Consider the following 24081-nt stretch of genomic DNA (forward strand, 5'->3'; position numbering starts at 1 on the left):
ACAATGCAGACCAATAATACTCAATCCAGATAGTTAAATACAATGTTTCCAATGAGGGCCTGCACCTGAAATCAGTAGTCAGGTGTGAAGCAATGAAGTGGAGCCGAGTCCAGGTGTTATGGAATGGTGGAGCAGGCTTGACGGGCCAGATGGCTAAATCCTTCTCTTGTTTCTTATCTTCTTCCATCAACAATTACAGCGTAGTTAAGGTGAATGGTCAGTCTTTTCCACGGGGTAGGGAATCTAAAGTTACATTGAAGCTGAGGGGGGAAAGGTTTAAAGGGTACCTGTTGGGCAGATTTTGCTGAAAGAGGGTGAGGCGTGGGTCAGTGGTTCTCAACGTTTTTCTTTCCCCTCACACATTAAGCAATCCCTCTGCCATCGGAGCTCTGTGATGAGTAAGGGATGTGAGTGGGAAGGGAAGATTGAGAATGACCGCTCTCGACCCAAATGTCACTGAAATATTTTGCTTGAGAAAAATTCTCATTGGCCCCTTTTCCTTGGAGTTCTGAAACTGTGCACACAAGTCAATTTGGGACGATTGAAACAGTGGGTTTTCAAGCTTTTCTTTCCACTCACAGAACACCTTAAGCAATCCCTTACTAACCGCAGAACACTAATGGCATAAGGAATACTTAAAGTGGTCCGTGAGTGGAAAGAAAAGGATTGAGAACCATTGGTGTTAGTAGAATAATCTGCCAGGGAAAGTGGTCGAGGCAGGGACAATTGTTACACTTTTATATAGACAGATGCATGGTTATAAAATATTCAGAGGGGTTGAGATTTGAGTCAACCTTTTGGTGAGAATATCATTTTGAAGTTTCAAAGGTGATTATTGGCGATTTGCTCCCTTGTGATCTTTGTATTAAGCATTAATGGAAACTTTACAAGGGACTAACAGGAACTCTAATGCTGGAACCACTTGATCTTCAAGGAACAAAAGTAGGCCATTCAGCCCATCGCATCTGCTCCGCAAATCCACCCTGAGCTAAACCGTTCTCACATCTTGTTGCAAATTCTGACCTTTTCCCTATATCCCTTGATAACCTGACTAATTAGCTACCTATCAATCTCCTCCTTAAGATCAGGTCTCTGCTGGGTACAGGCAAAGTTTCCGTTATTGTCACGAATACTACATTTAGAATGTAGTGTACGTGAAATTCTTTAACTTTTGTCAACCGTAAGGCAGACAGAGAGTCGCCACTTTGTCCAGCGCCCCTCACAGAAACCTACAGCACTTGGTGTTCCTGGGGGGGGGGGTCTCCCCTCCAAGTACTGACCAGGCCTGAGCCTGCTTAACTTCCGAGATCAGACAATCTCAGTCGTATTCAGGCTTTGGCTCTGACTGTCATTCGACTGAAAAGCGCAGTCACATTCTAACAAGTTCTCCTTATTTATTTAGTTATTTAAATTTTGAAATACAGCACAGTAACAGACCATTTTGGCCGACAACCCTGCGGTGACCAATTACACGCAATTAATCTACAACCTTCGGTATACATTGAACAGTGGGAGAAAACGGAGCCCCCGGAGAAAACCCAGACAGAAATAGGGAGAACTTACCTTACAGACAGCATGGGATTTGAACCCCAGTTCCAATCGCTGGCATTGTAACAGTGTGGCCCTAACCGCTATGCCAACTGTGCCGCCCATAGGTGCTCTGTGATTAGTTAGGGATTACTTCAGGTGGTATGTGAGCGGATAAGAAAGGTTGAGAACCACTGGTCTATTGGAATCATACTATCTAAATTGGCAGATGATATATTAATCCATTAGAAGCACGTCGATGAGAGGAGGAAGGGAAGTGGGGGAAGGTCACCCCTGCCCCCCCCCACCCCCCCAGTTATCCTCTCTGCAGCTGTTATTCTGGTGTCGAGCATTGTCAGCAAAACCATATTGAACTACACCTGTGGAGTTTGGCCCCACTGAAGAATTTTATGCAACCATTGGTTGACATGGTACCATACATGAATCTATATTGGTGCAGAGCATTGATGCATTGCAAGCTGCTGATCTGTTTATTAGAATATTTATTCATTTGACAAAATAGAGAGAGTGCAGAGAAGGTTCACGAGAATGTTGACAGGATTTCAGGGTCTGAGTTACAGGGAAAGGTTGTGCAGACTGGGGCTTTTTTCTCTGGAGCGTAGAAGATTGAGAGGGGACTTGATAGAGGTGTTTAAGATTTTAAAAGGGACAGACAGAGTAAACGTGGATAGGCTTTTTCAATTAAGAGTGGGGGAGATTCAAACTAGAGGGCATGGTTTAAGTTTGAAGGGGGAAAATTATAAGGGGAACATGAGGGGAAATTTCTTTACACAGAGGGTGGTGGGGATGTGGAATGAGCTTCCGGCAGACGTGGTCGAGGCGAGATCATTGGTTACATTTAAGGAAAGACTGGATCGTTACGTGGAGAGGAGAGGACTGGAGGGGTATGGACCGGGTGCTGGTCAGTGGGACTAGGAGGGTGGGGATTTGTTACGGCATGGACTAGTAGGGCCGAACTGGCCTGTTCTGTGCTGTAAGTGGTTATATGGTTATTTTATTTCAGTGTTCTTGTGAAGTCTAGCATATTTGAATTATTGAATACAGCTTAATATGAGATCCTGATTCATTTGAAAACTGTGTACATTATCAATGCATTTGAAGATTTGGACTTGTCTATTGTTGTGTAGCACCTGCTCTGTTGGAGGCTCTAATAATTATTCTCCTCAGTATTATGGGAGCTTCAGATCGTTGCTATAAAGGCAGGCATGGAGCCTTGTCCTTTTTCTTTTAAGATATACAGCACAGTTACAGGCCACTTCGGCCTACAAGCCTACGACGCCCAATTGCACCCCATTAATCTAAAAAACCCCAGTATGTTTCAAAGAGGAAACCAGAGCCCCCGGGGGGGTGGGGGGGGGAACCCCCGCAGACACTGAGAGAATTACCAAATCCTTTCAGACAGCAATAGAACCCCGGTCCGAATTGCTGTAACAGCGTTGGACTCATCGTGACGCTCCCGACATTATTGACAAATGGGATATACATACGGGTTTGGAGTATCAACGGGCAGTCAGATGATAATAAGCGTGAGCTTGAACATGTCTAACTATTGTATTGAAATATTGATCTGTTTGGAGCTTCATATCTAACAGTATCTGTGGATTCCACTTTGGTAGAGAAATAGAATGGTTTAGTACTTTTAATGGCAGGAGATGGAAAGAAAATTAGAAAATCTGCAGATGCTGACAATCAAAAATAATAAATTTTAAAATGTATGTCAGCCCGTATCTGTGCAAAGAGGAAAGGTTAACGTTTCAGGTCTGGGAGCTTTCATCCGATCTTGGACAAAGCAATGCACAAAGGTCTCACAGCGCTATAGGTCCCCTGAGCCCTCCGTCGGCAATATGGAAAAAAACAGGGAGCTGCCTGAATAAAAAAGATGGGGGTTGGGGAGGAGGTGAGGAGGGGAGGGAGGAAGGGGCACAGACTAACATCTAATGGGCAGATGCACGTAATAAGGGTAGAAGAAGCAGAGAATGCTTTGTGGAAGCTTGGGACTGGCGTCAGCCAAACTGTCACTTGTCTGACTGTATATTGGGTCAGTGCTTGAGAGAAATTATATTGGATGGATGTAGGGCAGGATGAGGGGAATGGGATGAAAATGATCGTCAGAGACTCCATAGAGAGTTGATAGCCAACAGACTTCATCTGCACTTAACTGTATGCTGATTCTCTGGCGACCATCTCATCTATGAAAGGCTTGTATCTAATTGTTGGCTTTGGAATGTTAATCCACATGAGGATTTTTTTCTACCATTTCAAGTTGATTATTAATCTATGGTCTACATCACTGTTTGACTCGAATCTCTCTAGCCCCTTTCACACTTGGATCCCACTAAATTGGCAGTTCAGTGTCTCGGGATAGGGATGGCGGTTTGGCTTTTCACACTTGACCACTCCTAACTGGGTCGCGGAATGCTTTCACACTTGCAAGGAGCCATCCCCGGGGTTAGGACTTTTCAACCAGTGACGTCATTATGCATTGAGCGATGGTGGACCTGCCCTAAATCCTGATCAATGTATTATGATCTCATATTTGAACAAAATTGATCATGCCTAATTATAACAATTAAACGTTATGTACAGCATGAGCCCTTCAACCCCTGTTGTTGATGTGCCGACCTATATAAACCTTTATTTGGGACTGTGGGAAAGTGCTAGCATTAAATAACAATAGTGGACAATTTCTAAGTGTGGGAAAGTTGGTAGCATTATCACGTACAATTTATAAAAACCGTGGGGAGAAAACGATGGTGGACCTTCCCTCCCAGAATGCCAAGTGGCAGAGAAAGGGCTGTATAACCGGCTGCAGCAATGGAGCATTTATGGAGGGGGTTTCTCTGCCACATGGCATTCTGGGAAACAAGGTCCACCCTTGATTTTTCCCACAGTCTTTATAAATTGTGTGTTACACTGCTACCAACTTTCCCCCGCTGTTTAAAATTTGTCTGCTATTGCTATTTATTTTCTCTCTCTCTCTCTCTCTCTCTCTCCCCGCGCACTCCCCCCCACACCCCCCCCCTGACAACTGTGACTTTACCACAGCAAAGTTTATACCTTCATTTTACTCTTTTCTTCCTTCGCATTCCTGCACTCACGCAAAAACTTGGGTATTTCAATCCCACAATGCAATTACCCGTTTCACACTTGCCTGATTGCAGCGCCGGCATCTGCAGACACCGGGGATTGTACTGGGGTCGAGGCCGTCAATCCCCGACATGAGATGACGTCATCTGACACCCGCATTGAGCTGATTTTGCTTTCACACTCGGCACTTGGAAGTGTGAAAGGGGCTTCTGTTTCCTTTCCCTCTACATGTGTCACACCTTCTGTCCTGCTCCCTATAACCCTGGCCCCTCTCCCATGTTATTTCCCCCTTCATATAAGTAATATCACCTCCTGTTCTCTTTACATAGAACATAGAAATCTACAGGCCATTCAGCCCACAGTGTTGTGCCAACCTAATAACTGACAACTGCCCGCGAATTTTCCCACTGCATAATCCTCCATTTTTCTCAGTTCCATGAACCAATCTAGCTGTCTCTTAAAAGATCCGATTGTAACGGCCTCCACCACTGTTGCCGGCACCCTCCACTCTCTGTGTGAAGAATTTACCTATTACATCCTCACTGAACTTACTCCCAAACACCTGAAAACAACGCCCCCAGTGTTAGCCATTTCAGCCCTGGGAAAAAGCCTCTGGCCATCCACACAAATCAAGGCCTCTCATCATCTTTCTGGTCACCCCTCATCCTCCGTCGCTCCAAGTTTACTCAACCTATCCCAAAAAGGGATGCTCTCCAATCCGGGCAGCACCCTTGTAAATCTCCTTTGCATCCTCAGTGTTGTATCCACATCCTGCATTGAAGTGACAAGAACCGAAGGCAATATTACAGGCGGCATCCAACTAAAGCCTTATCTGCCTGCAACATTGCAGATAAGATCAGAATAAGTCAAGTTGATTGCCATCTAATTGTTATACTGTTCCTTCAGCAAATTAATTCACAAAAGCAGTTGTTCGATACGAGGTATGTAATTCATCAATAAGGGAAACAATAGATACAATGGATTAATAATTCACACTAATATATAAAGCTATCAATAAGTTATTAATACGGTTCAGTGCCTCCCAATGATCATTACTGCAGACAGACAGATACACCCCTCACACAGCATCTTCCAGTTACTCTCGTCGGGAAAGAGATACAGGAGTATCAGCACCAAAACCGTCAGGCTAAGAAACAGCTTCTTCTCACAAGCAGTGAGACTACTGAACGACTGAATGAATTCCTCATAGAAACAAACCCTCCAACACTCTACTATTTAATTCGACACTTTTCATTTATATATGTGCATGTGTGTATAAAAAAAATTAAAAATTTATATATAAAGGGGTGACCAAACTTGCCTAATGTAAGAGCCACATACAATAAGCTTCCAAGTTTGATTCACAATCACGCGAACTCAACCCGCGCCCACTAAAACTACTATTCCTGGCTCAGCCAATATATTTACGCGAGCTGCAGATTATATGTCAAAGAGCTGCATGTGACTTGCGAGCCGTGGATTGGCCAACCCCGGTAGATATGTATTGAATATTTATTGCTCGAATGTATCTGTGTTATGTCTGGCTATGTGTTTTAACACTGAAGTCCAGAGGTCGCTGCTTCGTCGGGTTGTGCCTGTGCACTCAGATGATAATAAACTTGACTTTGAACTTAAGCAAGGTTTTCTAATGAAGCAATTGAAGACAGCAGTATCTACAAGGAAGCTTCCAATGTACCAACGCTCCATACTAAAAGTTCAATACATTGCATCAGGGCACTGAATCCTCAACTGTTGGGATGACCCAATGAATCAATGTTGCAGACAAATGATTCGATTAAAACAAAATCTTCCAACAGATCAATTGCCCAGACAAAATGTTAAATACATATCTTTCCAAAGCAGCTCCAAAATAGTTTGATATTGGACTTCAATGGATCAAAACTCCAGAAAGATAATTGGACATAAAGTTTCCAAAAGGTTAGCTTTTCATTGGAAAAGCTGGCTATGAAGCCAGCCCCCGCATTCTATCCTTACGGTTAGATTTACACTGACAATAGAGTTTTTCAGGATTATTTTGTGCTTAAAATTGTCACGTTTAGCGACTGGGGTTCAAATTCGGCGGTGTCTATAAGGAGTTCTTCCCTTGACTTGTGTGAGTTTTCTCTGGGTACCCCAGTTACCTCCACCTCAAAGCCACTCAGGTTCGGTAGTTAATTGGGTGGAATTGAGTGGCGCGGGTTTCATGGAGGGCCTTCTACCATGCTGCATCGTTAGAATTAAAATGGCAAATTAGAAGACAATGTGAATCCAATATAACAGTGGAGAAATTCAAATCAAGATTTACACAAAAATGCTGGAGAAACTCAGAAAGTCAAGCAGCGTTCTTCGTGTAGCAAAGATAAAGATACATGACCAATGAGCCCATCATCAAGGTACGGGCGGCATGGTTGGCGCAGGGGCCTCACGTTGGCGGAGTGGTCAGTGCAACGCCTTTACTGCACCAGCGATCGGGTCCCGCGCCGTCTGTAAGGAGTTTGTACATTTTCCCCATATCTGTGTGGGTTTTCCCCCAGGGGCTCCAGTTTCCTTCCACCATTCAAAAACGCACCGGGGATTGTTGGTTAATTGGGTGTAATTGGGCGGCACGGGCTCATGGGCCAAAAGGTCCTGTTACTGCTCTTGTATGTCTAAATGTTTGTAAAAAAATTAAAAAGTTTGGAGAGGGGCAGGGGGAGGAGCACTGGCCCACAGGCAAGAGGTCATAAGTGGATATGGGTGGAAGGGCCCAAATGAAAAAAAGAATTTGAGAAATGAGAGGGGGAAAGTTAGGTCTCTGAATGGAGAGGGAATGGGTGGAGAGCTGGAGGAAAGAAGACAGAGGTATAGGGAGAAGAGGGGCTGAATGGCCATGTTGACGTTAATGCCATCCAGTTAGAGAGTGCCCAGACAGAATATCAGGTGTTTCTCCTCAAATTTTCAGGTGGCCTCAGTTTGGCAGTGCATGAGGCCATGGAGAGTTGCATGGGTGCAAGAAAGGGGCGGGGAGATCTCTGCCATTGCTGCAGACAGAGCAAAGGTGCTCAGCGAAACAATCTACCAATCTGTGTCCAGTTTCTCTGATGTAGAGAAGAATGAATTCCAAATCGATTCTGAGTTTGAGGATGTTTTCCCACACCCAGTCTGCCATGACTTCAGTGCCATCATACCTGGAAATCCAGACCAGGCATGTCAAATGATTTGTTTTAATCGGGATAAGAAACTTGATGAAATATGTTTACTATGTTTCAGTAGAGCAAGGGCAGAGCCTAGGACTAGCCATCATCGGCTAAATCAGTCCAAGTATTAGGACAGAACAACAGTAAAACCCCTGCTATCCGGCACCTATGATGGGATGGATGGTCACCAGATAAGTGAATGTTCCAGTTGCTTGAGATTGCTTGATTGGTGAACTAATGGCGAGGTATGCCAGTAATTTTTAACTATTTATTTTATTTAAGTTTATTGTCTGGTTGTTTGAGGCTGCCTTTTGCTTGAATTCCGGATAACGGGGGTTTTACTGTACTTGCATCCCTGACCTGCTCTGACAGTCATCTGACAGCCAAGTCTTTTCTTTGGCTTGGCTTCACAGACGAAGATTTATGGAGGGGTAATGTCCACGTCTGCTGCAGGCTTGTTGGTGACTGACAAGTCCGATGCAGGACAGGCAGGCACGGTTGCAATGGTTGCAAGGGAAAATTGGTTGGTTGGGGTTGGGTGTTGGGTTTTTCCTCCTTTGTCTTTTGTCAGTGAGGTGGGCTCTGCGGTCTTCTTCAAAGAAGGTTGCTGCCCGCCGAACTGTGAGGCGCCAAGATGCACGGTTGGAGGTGATATCAGCCCACTGGCGGTGGTCAATGTGGCAGGCACCAAGAGATTTCCTTAGGCAGTCCTTGTACCTCTTCTTTGGTGCACCTCTGTCACGGTGGCCAGTGGAGAGCACGCCATATAACACGATCTTGGGAAAGCGATGGTCCTCCAATCTGGAGACGTGACCCACCCAGCGCAGTTGGGTCTTCAGCAGCGTGGACTCGATGCTGACGGCCACTGCCAGCTCGTATGTTCTACAAAAATAGTTCGATATAAATGACCAATGCATTATGGGTCGTGCAGTTAGAGTAGCGGTTAGTGTAGTGCTATTAAAGTGCCAGTGACCCAGGTTCGAATCCGTCAGTGTCTGTAAAGAGTTTGTACATCCTCCTCATTACCTGTGTGGGTTTTCTCCAAGTGCTCTGGTTTCCTCCCACCCTCCAAAACATAAAGTGTTGGTAGGTTCATTGGGGGTAATTGTTCCGGAACAACCTTCGATCCATGATGTGCCGTTAAAATATTTTAAAATTAAGATAACTGTACTACCAATTAACCCCAATCAGACAGAGAATTGTGATAAATAAGCTTTAATCACCTTAAAGTGTCAGCACAGCTTGCATGTTGCTGGCCCAGTTCCAAGGCAGGTACTGAGGGAGATTGGGCTTTATAGGGATATCTGATAGGGAGGAGCCACAGGTTCAGGGGACGGGCCAGCACATACATAATAGTGTAGCTCCACGATAACACCACCCAAATAGTGAAGCATGGCATCATGTATGTCATTACATTGGTCAGAATCAATGATCCAAGGCTCCACACCACTCATTCAATTTAAAGCTCCACCTGCCAATATCAAAGCAGGTTAGTTCCATTCCTGAGAACGGTTCAGAACTATAGATGCTAAGTAGATCAGCCGAGTTCCTCCAACATTTCGGTGTTTGTATTACAATCGCAGCGTCTGCATCCTATCATGTTTCTCTCAGCACCCAAATTGGTTGTAAGTTGGAAATGGCAGCATCGATCACCAAAGATCCATGCTACCCAGCGCACGCTCTGTTCTTGCTGCCGCCTTCAGGAAGGAGGTGTAGGTGCCACAAGACTCGTGCCACCAGGTTCAGGAACAGCTGCTCCCCCTCCACTATCAGACTCTTCGACAGCAAACTCAATCAGGGACTTGTTTAAGAATTCTTGTGCTCTTTATTGATTTTATTTGCTCTCTCTGCATTGCAGTTTGTTTACATTTATTATCTGTTTACAGCTCTTTTGTTTGCAGACATGTTTTACGCTGTGTACAGTTTATTTTTTGCACTACCAATTAGTGGTATTTCTGCGCACCTGCAGGAAAAAGGGATCTCAGGGTTGTACACGATGTCATGTACGTACTCTAACAATAAATCTGGAATCTGAACAAAAACAGTGTGTGGGAGAGAATCACAGAAGAAGCTGTGATGGCAGAGTGAGCTGGTGGTAGTAGAGCCACTGCAGTGACTGAGCGTGTGAGGCTGATCAATGCTCCCAGGACTGCTCAGCTCAACCTCACCGCTGACTGCTGTGGCTCCAGGTTAGTGGGAGAGAGAAAATTGCCCGTTCCCACTTAGCAGGAGATGCCTTGAGATTAAATTCATGCTTAGTATGAGTGTCATATTACCCAAATGTGAAACAACTATGGCAAATCCAAAGTGGACCTTGCCCCTGTCTGGAAGACTTCATCTGAGATGTCCATCTTCATCAGAATATCTGAGATTTCTTCCTTCTTCAGATCCATTTCCAATGTCCTTCTTCAGAAAACCTGAGATGTCCTCCTTCTCCAAGAAACATGTTGTCCTTTTTACTGCCATTAGCTTAGTCCTCACCCTCTCCTCTATTTCATGAACATTTGCCCTGGCTGCTTCCCACTGTGAGAAGCTTACAGGGATAGGGTTCCCTTTATCCTCAGCTACCAGGCATCTATGTAAAACATATTATCCTCCACAATTTGTTCTACCTACAATGGAATCCCACCAGCAGATATATCATCCCCTCCCCACCCTCTCCACTTTTCATGGGGACCATTCCTTCCAGTACTCCATCGTCTACTCATCTGTTCCCATGTAGTACCTCGCCCTGTGCCTGCAAGATATGATACACTTGCACCCACATCTCCTCCCTCACTCCCATTCAGGGCCTCAAGCAGTCCTTCCAAGTGAAATAACACTTTGCATGCATCTGCCAGGGTCATCTAATGCATTCAATGCTCCCAATGTGGCCTACATCAGTGAGGCTGGGCTCGGACTTGGAGATCTCTTCATTGAGCACCTCCACCCGGTGGCCAGCCAGTTTGAATCCACACCCCATTGGCACACAAACATGTCAAGGTTGGCAGAGCTGGGACTTTTCTCTTTGGGACGTAGAAGGATGAGAGAGGACTTGATCGAGGTCTACAAAATTATGTGAGGCCTAGATAGGTTGAACAGCCAATACCTGTTTCCTAGGGTGGGAATAACAACCACTAGAGGACACATATATAAAATTAAGGGAGGGAAGCGTAGGGGTAAGTTGTTTTACCCAGAGAGTTGGTAAGGCCTGGATGGCCTTGCCAGGAGGCTGAAACATTGGGGGCCTTTAAGAGACTATAAGATTGGCTCATGGACGAAAGGAGAGGTTTATAGAATAGGGAGGGTTTAGCAGTTTTATATGGTTCGGCATAATCTGGAAGGCGGAAGGGCCTGTACAGTGCTGTAATGTTTTAATGGTTTTTTTAATGTCTGTTCTTGGCCTCATGTACGGTCAAATCAAAAGCACCCACATATTGGAGGAACAATACTTTATATTCCATCTCAGCTGTCTCCAACAAGACGACATCAATATCAATACCCCCTTCCTTGGCATTTTACCTCTCTGTCTCCTTTCTTCCAGATCCCCATTCTCTTGTCTTCCTTCCATCAGAGAACTTAGCTCCCCTCCATCCTTTCCTCCTCTTACTTCTCAGCATCTTTCCATTATACCCACTCATTTGTATCCACCTACCACCTCAAAGTGGGCAAGGTCCACTTTGGATTTGCCATAGTTGTTTCACGTTTGGGTAATATGACACTCATACTAAGCATGAATTTAGTCTCAAGGCATCTCCTGCTAAGTGGGGACGGGTGATTTCCAAGCGCCTTCTCTCTCCCACTAACCCTGTTTTACTTCCCCTTCCTTCCTCCCCTCCCCCTACCTTTTCGTTCCTCTCGTGTTTTATCCAGACATCCACCTGCTCTTCCTTGTTCCTGACAAAGGGCTCAAGCACAAAACCTTGGCTGCCTTTTTCTTTCTGTGGATGCTCCGTGACCTCCAGCACGTTTGTATATCAGCCCCCTGCAAATACCTGAGAGCTCTCTGCAAGCTCAAACTCTACACTGTAACTCAGCTGGTGAAAAACACTTGCGTAAACGCATTCGGAGTATTTCCGCTGGGTGCAGCACTGAAGCGACCCACTCAAGTTCAAGGTGTAATCATTATCTTGGTGCACAAAGGGGTCCACAACGTGAGAGTTCAGCAGGAAGTCTGAAGATGCTGGGGGAGCTGAGGCAACGCACCAAGAAAGTGTTGGAGGAAGTCAGTGGGTCAGGCAGCATCCGTGGAAAGGAATGGATTCCATGGATGCCGCCTTATCCCATGACTTGCTCCAGCTCTTCAGGTGTATAATTGGGTCATGACAACCTTTCAATGAGCAGCCAAGCTCTGACAGGAACAGTCCACTCCAAGAGTAAAACCCTGACAATCCACAATCTGATGATCTGTCCATTGCATGACGATCCCTGTGACTCTAAATATACTGGGATCTGGATTCTAGTCTTCCCTTGAAACCTGGTTTTTGTTCCCCCACTGCCCTTTAGGTCACCTGGGCCTGATTTCTCACTCTCCCTTTTCCTCCGGCGCTCTCTGTCATTTCTTCCCCCGTGTCTGTGTGCATTTCCTCCGGGTATTTCGGTTTTCGGTTTCCTCCCACTGTCCAAAACGTACTAGGTTGATATGGGTATATTGGGGGGGGGGGGGGTGGTGGGGAAATTGTGTCGGAGGTTTAGATCTGGAGCTCGGGTTGCCGATGGGACTTATGTATGTGCGGCTGTAGAGGCTGCGGGAGTGCCTTGGTGGGGATGGGGAGGGGAATTACTCTCTTTTGCTTCTCTTTCCCTGACTGTATGGGGCACCAGGTATTTCTGCCGATGGCAAATCTTTCTCTGCCTTACGGCGGACTAAATGAAATTTCGTGTAATATTACACCTGTTTTATTGCATGACAATAAAAGAACATTGAATCTTGAAATGGCCAGAATCAGCTACTACCGGGTTGCGAATAACATTTTGTTTCCTTTGATTACTGGGGCATGCATCGCAAGCTCCCTTGCAATTCACTGGGTTTTCTTTAATATATATTTCTGTGTAACTTACAAAAAGAACTGAATTAAAAATCAATATTCATTCCAATAATGCAGGAAATCTGAAAGTCCATCCCTAAAGTTTGAGTGTTCTGAATAACAGAGGTTAACTGTGGATAACATTCTTTAAAGGGATCAACATGCCACACTAATAGTTAGAAACCAAGCTTTCAAAATATCAAATAATCCAGACAAATTGTGAAATAGAAACTTAAATTGATCGCTGTTCCATATCAACAGTAATCGTTGAATCAACACTTAGATGGTGAAAATATCCTAACAGGCAATTTATACAATCTCCATATGAATAATTAAATACACACTTCTTTCACTGTACAGAGTAATTATACAGATCAATAAGACAAAAACCTTCCAACAGATCCATATTAAGGTGTGGCCTCAAGAGGGCACCCAACATCATAAAGGACTATTGCCATGATCACAATCTCTTCTCGAGAGAATGAAGGTGCAGAAGCCTGAAGTTCAACACTTCTGGTCCGAGAACAGTTTTTGCTCAACAGGTATCAGCTCTTGAAGCACCTCATACTTTTTTAATTTAGAGGTACAGCATGCTCGCAGCCCTTACTGAGCCCGCGCTGCCCAAATACAGCCATACGATTTATCAACCGACCAGCCCTGTACGGCTTTGGGAAACCAGAGCACAGGGAGAATGTCCAAACTCCTCACAGACAGCGCCAGACTCGAACCCGAGTTGATGATCCTGTAAGAGTATTGCGCTAACCACGGCACTCACGGTGCCGCCCACTAACCATAAAAATAAATTTACCCCAAGACTTCCAAAGGACTGTCTGGACTATTAAAACATTACTGATTTCCTTCTATTAACTGCAACTGCGAATATTTATCTATCTCAAAGTGTCAACCATTCTTTTTTTCTTCCACCGATGCTGCTTGACCCACTAAGTTCCTCCGGCAGATTGTTCTTTGCAACTTCAAAGCCCTTTCTGTCTGCTCAAACGTCGAGAGTGCACTCGGTTCCGGAGATACCTCTGGCATCTCGTTCCTGCACCAGGGTTCAGATCGGCCACGTTACCCAGGATTCAGGCAAGTGGATGAGTTTCTTAGCCACAGGACATTCATAAACCAGATGGGTGTTTACGACAACGCGTAGTTTTATGATAAGTAGATTTACTCAATTAACTAATTTCCCCCAGCTGCTGTGGTGAGATTTGAACTCAGGTCTACAAGTCAATAATTAATCCCTCCCTCTTTATTACCAGCCCACAGATATATTCATGGCTCTCTCTTACCTAAAGAACATCGAACACTGCAGTATCGTACAGGCCCTCCATGTTATGCTGGCCTTATATATTCCTACCAAAATAAAACGAAACCCTCGCAACTCTCTATTTTCCTTTCATCATGTGCCTGTCTAAGAGTCTCTTAAATGCCCCTAATATTCCAGCCTCCCATCACCACCCCAGCAATGCATTCCAGGCACCCACAATTCTCTGTGTATAAAACGTACCCCTCATATCCCTCATACATTTTATCCTCTTCACTTTGTCCAGATGTTGATCCCCATCTCTATGCCCTTCAGGAATGCATTAACCATCCATGGATCAGGCTGACCTATGGGTCAGTTCCTCTGTAACTTGACCCATGAAGTTGCAATTCCCGCAAGTCTGACCAAATCCACAATGACTTCACAGTACCATGAGACACTAAATGTGTCCATAGGGACCAACAATTCTACCTGTCTCAGGCCGACTAATCCTGTCTACCTGTCACCTTGCCCTCTGACATGGTCCCTCTTCTCTCCCAGAAACATCTGATTGCCTCTTGAATGATTTCTGAGATTTTCCTCTGGAAAGAATGGATAAAGTGACTACTCAGTTTTTTTTTCTGCCCAGGGTAAACGATCCTGGAATGAGAGGTTTTACCTGTAAGGAGTTGTATGTTCTCCCCTTGTCTGTGTGGGATTCCTCCGGCTCCTTTGGTTTCCTCTCACCGCTCCAAAATCAAACAGTGGAAGGACTGCAAGACAGAAACGCTTCGGAATTTCTTCAGCCAGAGGGTAGTACATCTGTGGAATCTGTTGCCACAGGCGGTTGTGGAGGTCAGATCATTGGGGATATTTAAGGCAGAGATTGATAGATTCATGTTAAACCAGGTTATCAAAGGTTATAGAGAGGCCAGTTGGTGGGGCTGAATGGGAAAATGGATCAGTTCATTGTATGTCAATGGGCTAAATAGCCCATTTCTACTTGCATATCTTATGGTTTTATAAGGCGAGACGGAAGAGATTTTAGAGGGAATCGAGGAGGTCATTTGGACTCATCCAAACCAAGTTTCATTAGGGCCTCAATCCTGGGAAGTTTGGACTGGGAGACAGCTGGATCAGCCACCTGATACTGTGTGCAGTTCCCACACTGACACCCTGGTCTTCAGTGTCCACGCTGAATAACCCCATACTGTGTGCAGTCTGCAGAAGCAGAGGATGGGATGGAAGTTTTGATAGCGTGATATTGAAGCTAGTGGAGGTAGTTTCTCATAGTTCTACAGTCTGAGTTTAATCGTGCCTTGGGTGTTGTCTGTGTGGAGTTTGCACCTTCTCCCTGTGACCATCAGGATTTCCTCTGGGTGCTTGGGTTTCTCCACACTTTTGTGTGTGTGTGTGTGTATGTGTGTGTGTGTATGTGTATGTCTATGTTTGTGAGGGCCTTTCTGTGAGTGATTGTGTATTTGAGTCTGTGTGCGTATGTGAGTGCACATGAGTGCCGGTGCATATGTGCGTGTGTGCGTGTGTGTGTGCGTGCATGTGTGTGTGTGTGCGTGCATGTGTGTGCATGTGTGTATGTGTGTGTGTGCGTGTGTGTGCGTGTGTGTGTGCGTGCGTGTGTGCGTGTGTGTGTGTGCGTGCGTGTGTGTGCGTGCATGCGTGTGTGTGTGCGTGTGTCTGTGCGTGTGTGTGTGTGTGTGTGTGTGTGTATGTGTGCGTGTGTTTGCCGGTGGGGGGTGGTTTAGGAGGGGTGAAGATTTTTAATTTTTTTAAAATTTACACACGCTGCACAGTAACAGGCCCTTTCTGTCCATGAGTCCATGGCACCCAATTGACGTAAATTCCCAATACGTTTGTTTTTGGAGCAGTGGGAGGAAACGAGAGGAGCCGGAGGAAACCCATGCAGACATGGGGAGAAGATCAAGCTCCTTACAGGTAGTGCGGGAAATGAAGCCCGGTCCTGATCGTTGGTGCTGTTACAGCATTGTGCTAACCATACCGTGGAATGAATTGCTTTGTGACCCAGCAGAGACACGATGGGCAATACGGTCTCCTACATCACACGGATGCGTGGAAGTGACGGGGCCAGGAATTATGACAGCTTGGGACTTGGGGTTGGAATGGTAGGAGGGCAGATTTGGACTAACGGTTTCCCTCTCCGCAGATGCTACCCGACCTCCCGAGTATCTCCAGCATTCGCCATCATTTCCAGGAGGGAGCAGTGCTTGAATCCAGACTGCACGTCACTCCGGATGAAAATAATTTCCTATGAACCTCAACAACCTCAAAACCAACAACCCTTCAGTCAGTAAAGCACATCAGGGAGTGAAAGTGGATTCTGGCCACAGCAGTCAGTATATCTAGTTGACATTTTAGAACTACCCAGAGGTTTTACTAAACAGGAATATGGGATTGTGTATGCAGGAATTCCAGCAACATGGCAAATTAATCCTGGAGTATGAGACAGTAAATCATTGCATCGCACCATTCTGTGTGCAGAAGCAAAGGTGCTCCAATGAAGAAATCAAAGGCCTTGCAAAAGGGGCCTGAAATGTCTCTGGTTGCGGTGTCGAGTTTAACAGGCTCAGCAAGGGGGCCAGTCACATTTCAATGGCTGTTTTTCTTTCCCAACACAATCCTGGTGAAAGGAAAACCAGCACCTTTAGCCCATTATTTTATATGGCACTTAAACTAATGCAAAGCATCTGTAACCTTTTGCTCACTTGATATTTCTGTGGATTGTTTTGTTTCAGGCCTAACTAACCCTGACAGGATGAAGGGCCCACTGGCTTGTGTGTGGTTTGCACACTCCCTTAATGGCAGGCTGTGTGAGACAACCATTTCCTGCCAGTTAAGACCATTAACTCAGACAGACAATTCAATTTGGTTTTCTATTTCACTCCTTCCTTTTTTTCCACTCTTCCCCTCCTTTTTGCACCTCCTTCATGAGTGGGGCGACAGGGTGAGCAACATAGCCACAGTGCCAACGATAGGGACCACTGTTTGAATCCGGCCCTGTCTGTAAAGGAGTTTCCTCGTTCTCCTTGAGTCTGCTTGGGTTTCCTCCGGGTGCTCCGGTTTCCTCCCACCATTCAAAATGTACCGGGGATTGTAGGTCAATCAGGTTAAATTGGTGGCAGGGGTTCATGGGCCGAAAGGGCCTGTAATTATGCTATATGTTTAAATTTTAAAATGCTTTTAATTTTGTCCCCCTCGATCTCATCTCTCCCTTTCTCAAACTCTCTCTGATTTGCCCTCCCTTGTTCACTCGGCACCTTCGTCATCTATCTGACATTCACGCCTACAAAAAAAATTGGCACACCACCTTATTACAGACCCTTCTAGCCCACGAGCCCGTGCCCCCCAAAACGTGAATGAACCTCCAATCTCCGTACATTTTTTGTAGGGCAGCCGGAGGAAACCCTCGCAGACACAGGGAGAACGCACAAATTCTTGACAGACAGCTCCGGATTTGAACCCAGGTTTCTGGCACAGTTATAGCAATGCAGAACATTACAGCACAGGATAGGCCCTTCGGCCCATGATGTTGTGCCAAACTATGTAAACCTACTCAACTTCACATCCAAAACCGTCTATTTTTCTTGTGTCTTTCAAGTGACCCTATCGTACCAGCTTCCACCACCACCCCTGGCAATCCACTCCCTGCGTAAAGGACCTACCACTGAAATCTTCCCACAACATCTGTACATGTCCTCTGGTATTGTCGCTCCGGGAAGAAAGTGCTGGTTGCCACTCATAATGTTGCAGACCTCCATTAAGTCGCCCCTCATCCTTCTTCACTCCAAAAAGAAAAGCCCAAGTTCTGTCAATCTTGCCTCATGAAACACATTCTCCAATCCTCTGCTCCAAAGCTTCCATATCCTTCCTTGTAATGAGATGACCAGAACTGAATACTATAGAAAGAATTTCAGTGCATTGTACTATAGATATGACAATAAATTCATTGCCTTAATCACTCGCTTCCTACTTCCCCTTTCCCTCCCTCAAAGCCCATTCCGATCACCCAACCTCTTTTTCGTCCCTCCTTTCCAGATGTGAAAGCAAACTTCACGAACCAGCTCCCTTAACAATATTTTGCATGAAAGAAATTAATGGTTTTAAAAAACCAAACGTTCGGTGCTCATTAATGAGCAGGTGTTGGAGGGAATATATTTAATAGGATGGTTGCAGGAATTCTTAAAGGGGCAGTCACACAGCTGAAAAGCGACATCCACGAGAAACAGCCATTCTCAGCAAGGGTCTTCCCCACCCCCGATTGGGGCCATAGCACATTTAAGTAAAAACCTTGTTTTCTTCTTTTCACCTCATGTAACATAAATATTTTTTAATGTCTTTTTTTAATGAAGTTGGTGGGAGAGAATGACAGAAGAAACCTTCATGGATTTTAAAACGACATCCAGTTCCCCCTCATTTGGAAAGTGAAGACATCACTGTTTAATTTTTGAGTTGCCAGCCTCTCTATGTTTTTCTCTAAGGTAAATGGAGATGGAAATGACTGCTGCACAGGGATGTGGGGGGGGGGGGGGAGGGCAGACATAAATGTTGAGTAGAATCCAAAGGTGGGGGGGGGCATAGCCCATAAAAGGATGAGAATGGCTGCACTAGATTAACCGATATCAATACCCGGTTTTGGGCGGCATAAGCGGTTAGGGTGACGCTGTTATACCGCCAGCGAATTGGGTTCAAATCCGGCTGCTGACTGTAAGGAGTTTATACGTTCTCCCCTCGTTTGCTTGGGATTCCTCCGGGTGTTCCGGTTTCCTCCCAGCCTCCAAAATGTATGGGGTTCGTAGGTTAATAAGGGTGTTTGGGCTGTATGTCTAAATTTAAATTCAAAGAGTAAAATTTGAAATTTGGATGGGATGGAGAGGTATGGAGGGCTATGGACTGGGTGCGGGTCAGTGGGACTAGGGAAAAAAATGGTTCGGCACAGACTAGAAGGGCCGAAGGGGCCTGTTTCTGTGCTGTAGTGTTCTATGGTTCTATTTAAATTTGTATATTCATTTGCTGTGCTTAAGTCATCCAGACCTGCAAAATTGTTACTACATTAATGATATTTCCCTCTAAAAAAAATAATTGTGATAATCAGGTCATTAAGCTGGGGAGAGGAAAATCACAAATCACGAGAATGTTACTTTGAGCAGCAGAGAGGACGCAGGCTTTCACTCAAGAGGGAAAATGCGGCGGCTTCGTCAGTAAGGCCAAGGAGAGTCCCAAGAGATTCTGTAAGTATATTAAAGGGAGAAGTGTAAGGACAGAAAGAATAAGGCCCCTTGAAGATAAACAGGGTCGGCCATGTGTTGAGCCACAGGAGGCAGGACAGGACCTTCGTGAGTATTTCCATCTGCATTTACCTTGGAGAAAGGCTGGCAACTCGGAAGTTAAACAGTGATGTCTTCAAGAGAGTTCACTTTTCAAATGAGGAGGAGCTGGGCGTCGTCTTAAAATGCATGAAAGTAGATAATAAAGAGGAAGCCCTGCAAAAGGTAGGGGACACAGCCCAGGATAGAACGGGTAAAACCTTCCCCCCACCAGAGAGAGCATCTACAGGGAACACTGCCGTGGGAGAGCAGCAGCGATCATCAAGGATCCACACCACCCAGCACGTGCTCCGTCCTTGCTGCTGCCATCAGGAAAGAGGTAGAGGGGCCACGAGACTCGCACCCCCAGGTTCAGGAACAGCTGCTGCCCCTCCACCATCAGGCTCCTCAACGATAAACTGTGGTGGAACCTCTGTCAATACTCCGCTTGCATGTGTATGGCTGGCCCGCCGCTTGCAAATTGTACCCATGGCTCCTCCTCCTTGATTCCCCTAATAAAGGCGGTCACGCCATAACCCCTCCCCCAAAACAAGCTCAGGTCTTGGGTGACCAACATGAGACATGGTTAAAAAAAAAAGTTGATCAGCCAGGTAACGTCTAATCTTTGGATGTATTGATAGGATATCACAAACTCAATCAGGGACTTATTTAAGGACTCTTAAATAACATTTTATTGTTATTTTTTTCTCTCTCCCTGTATTGCACAGTCAGTTTGTTTACATGTGTGTGCTGAGCCGGTTTTTTTTTGGACTGCAAATAAGTGGTGATTTTGCTTTAACCAAAGGAAAAAGAACCTCAGGGTTCTATGTGATGTCATGCATGCACTCTGACAATAAATCTGAATTCTGAAATTCCTAGAACCTGATTAAGTGCCTTAAACACTCACTTCCTACTTCCCCTTTCCCTCCCTCAAAGCCCATTCCGATCACCCAACCTCTTTTTCGTCCCTCCTTTCCAGATGTGAAAGCAAACTTCACGAACCAGCTCCCTTAACAATATTTTGCATGAAAGAAATTAATGGTTTTAAAAAACCAAACGTTCGGTGCAGGGCTTTGTATCTGGGAAATCACATCTCAAACATCTGGAGGGGTGGCCAAGAAGATTCACGAGGGCAGAGTGGTGGACAAGACATAGAACACAGAATATTACAGCCCTTCAGCCCCTAATGCTGTGCTGACTGATATAAACCTACTAAACTAACTAAACCCTCCCTACCTCTCACCCATAATCCACTATTTTTCTTGCATCCATGCACCTAAGAGTCTTTCAAATGACCCTATTGATCCAGCCTCCACCACCACTCCTGGCAATGCATTCCAGTCATCCATTAATCTCTGTGATGTCTCTCTTAAACTTTCCTCCCTTCACCTTATACAGACATCCTCTTCTATTTGCTTTCATCACCCTGGGACTGGGGAAAAAAGTGCTGACTTCTATAAAGTCACTTCTAATCCTTCCTTGCTTCAAAGATAAAAAGCCCCAGCTCTGTTAGCCTTACCCCATAAGACATTCTCCAATTCAGACAACAACCTGGTAAATCTCCTCTGCACCCTCTCTAAAGCATCCACATCCTTCCCGTAATGAGGTAACCAGAACTGAACACAATATTCCAAGTGTGGTCTAACCAGAGTTTTATGGAGCTGCAACATTACTTCACGCCTCTTGAACTCAATCTCCCGACTAATGAAGCCCAGCATACCAGAAGCCTCCTTAACCATCCAATCAATCCTTAAGTGATCTAAGGATTTGGACCCTAATCTGTTCTTCCATACTGCCATTAACCATGTACTCTGCCTTCAGGTTTGACCTTCCAAAATGCATCATTTCACACTTATCTGGATTGAACTCCTCTGCCATTTTTCCATCCAACTCTGCAACCCATCTATATCTTGTTGTAGCATACCTTCTACCCTTTCCAACTTTCCTTTGTCTATATGGGCCTCAGCAAGGCCCTGTCACAAAGTCCCTCATGGAGGATGGTAGTGCAGGTTTGATTGAAGGCTTGAGAACAGTGGCGTGTCACAGGGATCAGGCTGAATCCACGAATCATAGAGAATTGGAGCAGGAGATGGCCATTCAACCCTTCAAGCTGACCCTGCCACCTCAGTATCCTATCCCTGCTTTCTCTCCACACCCTTTGACCTCTTCAGCCATAAGGGCCACATCCAGATCAATATATCGAACAAACTGGCCTCAATAACTTCCTGGGGTGGGGAGTTCCACAACTCTGAAGTTTCTCCTCATCTCGGTCCTAAATGGCTTCCCCCTTCTCCTTAGAATGTGACCCCTTGTTCTGGCCTTCCCCAACATCGGGAACATTCTTCCTGCATCCAACCTGTCTGGTCCAGTCAAATTATATTTGTCTTTATGAGGTCCTTTCTTATTTTACCACATATTTGATGTCCCTGAATATATCACCTCCCATACTTAGACACTCAGGCCTTTTCAGCCTATGTCCCTGTGCCAACCAATTGCAGCAATTAACCTACAACCCCATATTTCAAATGGTGGGAGGAAACTGGAGCACCTTGAAGAAACCCACGAAGACACGGGGAGAACGTAGGAACTCCTTGTAGGCAATGCTGGATTTGAATCTGGGTCTAAGGTGCTTACGCAGCATTGCGCTAACCATGTGTTGGCATTCAATTCCACCCGACTTGGACAACCTTCCTCATCATCCACAACGCCACAATTTCACATCTGCAAACTCACTAATCGTCCCTCCCACACTCATGTCCAAGTCATTAGCATGTATCAGATCCAGCAAGTGTCCTAGTGGTGCACACTGGTCACAGACCACCAATCACTCTTCCACCACTGTCCTCCAATCACACCACCAAGCTGATTTTAGATCCAATTCACCAGCTCATGGTGAATCTCGCGTAAAACATGAAAGACTGCCGACGCTGTGGTTGAAGTAAAAATACAATGCTGGAGAAACTCAGTAGGCCAAGCAGTGTTCTTTATACAGGTGTTCTTTATACAGGTGTTCTTTATACAGGTGCTCTTTATACAGGTGTTCTTTATACAGATGCTTCCTTACTTACTTACGATGGTCTGACTTATGATTGTTCAAAGTTACAATAGTTCAAGTCCTCCTTTCAATTTCGAATTCCGATCTGTTCCCGTCCTCGTGATAGGCGATATGCTACACTCTCGCGATGGTGGGCGACGGCAGTATCCCGTGAGGGTATCGTTCAGCATACTCTCTCGTGACGCTGACTCAACCCCACTCCCAGTCTCTGCAGCGATCACATGAACGAGTGCACTGTAAACAACCCATCAAAAATGGTAGGTGCGGTATTCTTTCTCGACTTACGATGGGTCTGCCAGAACGTAACCCCATTGTAAGTTGAGGAGCACCTGTCTAGCTAAGATAAAGATACATCACCAACGTTTTGGCCTTGAGCCCTTCATCAAGGTCTCACTCTTTACTTTTTAACTTTCATGTTAAATCTCATGCACCTTAACCCTTCTGCACTAGCTTAACATCCTGGACCTTGCCTTCATCAACCTTCCTTGATATTTGAATTGGTGAGGAACTGAGCAGGTCAAAAAAGAATGGTTGGTGCTTTATTCCTTCAGTTAATTGTCTTTAGCTTTGGTTTCCATCATCTCCCGTGCATCCCTGGTTGGTGAGACTAGATCTCCTTCCTTTGAACCCATGATGACTGCCCCTGCCTTTCCAAATGTACGGAAATCCTATCCCTGAGGACATCCTCCAATTATTTTCCAACCACTGACACAAGATGCTTGCCCGCGTATCCCTCATTCCGTTCTAAAATAAGGAACCGTTATTAGCAAGCCTGAAATGTGGGCAACAGGCGAGTGTCATGGTTAGTGCACTCTTTTACAGTGCCAGTGACCTGTGTTCGAATCCAGCGCTGTCTGTTAGGAGCTTGTACATTCTCCCCGTTTCTGCACGGATTTTCTCCGGGTGCTCTGGTTTCCTCCCACCCTTCAAAGCTTATCGGTTAGTTAGATGTCATTGGGCAGCACGGGTTCATAAACTGAAAGGACATGTTACTGTGCTGTATGTCCAAATTAAAAAATAATTTCATTTAAAAGATCTCACCTGAGACCATTGAAGATGCCAGATCCCTCCTCCCTTGCACCCTGGAATAGATCTCACCTAGCCTAGGGATTTAGCAGCCCTCATGTTATCCAATAATATCTTTTCATTCTTGATGTAGAACCAGTTCAGATTACTTCCCTGAGCTCACATTTTTCCATGTCCTCTCCAGTGTACTTGAGAATACTTGAGAAGGGGTCAAACTTGAAAAGGCAATGATGTGTCTCTGAGGAAAACTCTTTGGGACCAGTGAGCATAATTCTATTGCATTCAAGATAATCACAGAAACCAAGCGGAGTGCCTGAAACTGGGGCCTCATAGGTCAAGGCAGCGATGAAAGTCAAGCCTAGGTGTTATGAATGCTGGTCAGACCTGTGTCGCGATAGTTTGACCTCAGTGATGAACACATGATATAGACTGGTGCAGCATAACTTTCTTCACCAGTTGTACCTCACGCCGCAGAAATTGAATAAAGGTAAAACAGAAATTTCCGACCAATGTTTCAGGAACCTTTGTGCATTCAACCTGGTCATGCCTCAAGGTCAAGGCCTTTTGGATAGAGCTAGGCCAAGCCCTTGAGGACCTT

The 24081-nt window shown here is 45.3% G+C and overlaps 1 protein-coding gene across 1 annotated transcript in view; it reads right to left on the reverse strand.

Annotated features, from left to right (window-relative positions):
* LOC138756972 (transcription factor COE3-like) overlaps window positions 1-24081 on the reverse strand; it is a 462275-nt gene that overhangs the window by 296729 nt on the left and 141465 nt on the right. The gene's annotated exons all lie outside the window — the stretch shown is intronic.

The sequence above is a fragment of the Narcine bancroftii genome, chromosome 3, assembly GCF_036971445.1.
Source record: "Narcine bancroftii isolate sNarBan1 chromosome 3, sNarBan1.hap1, whole genome shotgun sequence".
NCBI classification, from domain to species: domain Eukaryota; kingdom Metazoa; phylum Chordata; class Chondrichthyes; order Torpediniformes; family Narcinidae; genus Narcine; species Narcine bancroftii.